The sequence below is a fragment of the Epinephelus moara genome, chromosome 13 (assembly GCF_006386435.1).
Source record: "Epinephelus moara isolate mb chromosome 13, YSFRI_EMoa_1.0, whole genome shotgun sequence".
In the NCBI taxonomy this organism is placed as follows: Eukaryota; Metazoa; Chordata; class Actinopteri; order Perciformes; family Serranidae; genus Epinephelus; species Epinephelus moara.
In genome coordinates this window covers 10,272,541-10,273,920 of record NC_065518.1, presented here as the reverse complement: position 1 = coordinate 10,273,920, position 1,380 = coordinate 10,272,541, and positions in this window count along the sequence as shown.

The window sequence follows — 1,380 nt, the reverse complement described above, 5'->3', positions numbered from 1 at the left end:
GTATGTATGTATGTACCTATGTACGTATGTATGTATGTATGTATGTACCTATGTACGTATGTATGTATGTATGTATGTATGTACCTATGTACGTATGTATGTATGTATGTATGTACCTATGTATGTATGTATGTATGTATGTGTTGTTGTTGTTGTTGTTGTTGTTGTTGTTGTTGTTGTTGTTGTTCACAGCTTGTCACTGACAACAAGGATAAAGATATGCCTTCTGTATTTGGGTGAACTGATCCTTTAACTGTTCAACTGCAGCAGTTCTTATCCACCCCTCCTCAGCATATCCTGTTTGTGGTGTGTCCACAGCTCTGAATAAAGCACCGATTCAAGCCCACAGCTGCAATCTTTTCCTCCATCCTTCTCTACATCCTCTCCCTTCCTCTTTCCTTCACACACAAACCACCCATCCTCTGATATCAAACCTGTTTCCTCAGCCTTCACACACATTTATATCAATATGTCTCTCTCCTTCAGCAGGTGGGTAGATAAAACTTTAAAGTTAATCACTTTATTTTTACTTGTTGCGTCGTGTATCCTCTTCCTGCTTGACTGAATGCCTTTCATCACAGTGTACGCAGCAGGGTGGGGTGCTCAAACTTGAAACGTGGAACATTTATATCCCCAGGCCAAAGGACATTAAAACTGACTTACAGATAGAGATACACTGTCCACACGCACATCTGTAGATACACACAGATTACAGTATGAAAACACATTTCTTCTTTTCATTTCTCCTTTTCTGTCTGCACACATACGCAAAAGAAAACCACTCATGCCAAAGAATCAAAATAGGTGAAATGTTAAGAATGACAAACACTCAAAATCATGAAATGCTGAGTTAAAAATAACAAGACAGGCTGCCACCTCACAATGGTGTCAAGGTATTGAGTCAGAATTACTGAGATACTATCTCAAGATTATGAATTAGTAGGCTATCATAATCATAACCCTGGATTAGAGGTTACATGTCTGAATTATTATGTCACAATTATGACTTCAAATGACATAAACTGGACTTCTGAAGTCAGATTTTGAGGTTGGTTGGAACATGTGTCTCCTGGTCACAGAGAGAAAAACATAAAGAAGGAGATAGATAGATAGATAGATAGATAGATANAATTACTGAGATACTATCTCAAGATTATGAATTAGTAGGCTATCATAATCATAACCCTGGATTAGAGGTTACATGTCTGAATTATTATGTCACAATTATGACTTCAAATGACATAAACTGGACTTCTGAAGTCAGATTTTGAGGTTGGTTGGAACATGTGTCTCCTGGTCACAGAGAGAAAAACATAAAGAAGGAGATAGATAGATAGATAGATAGATAGATAGATAGATAGATAGATAGATAGATAGATA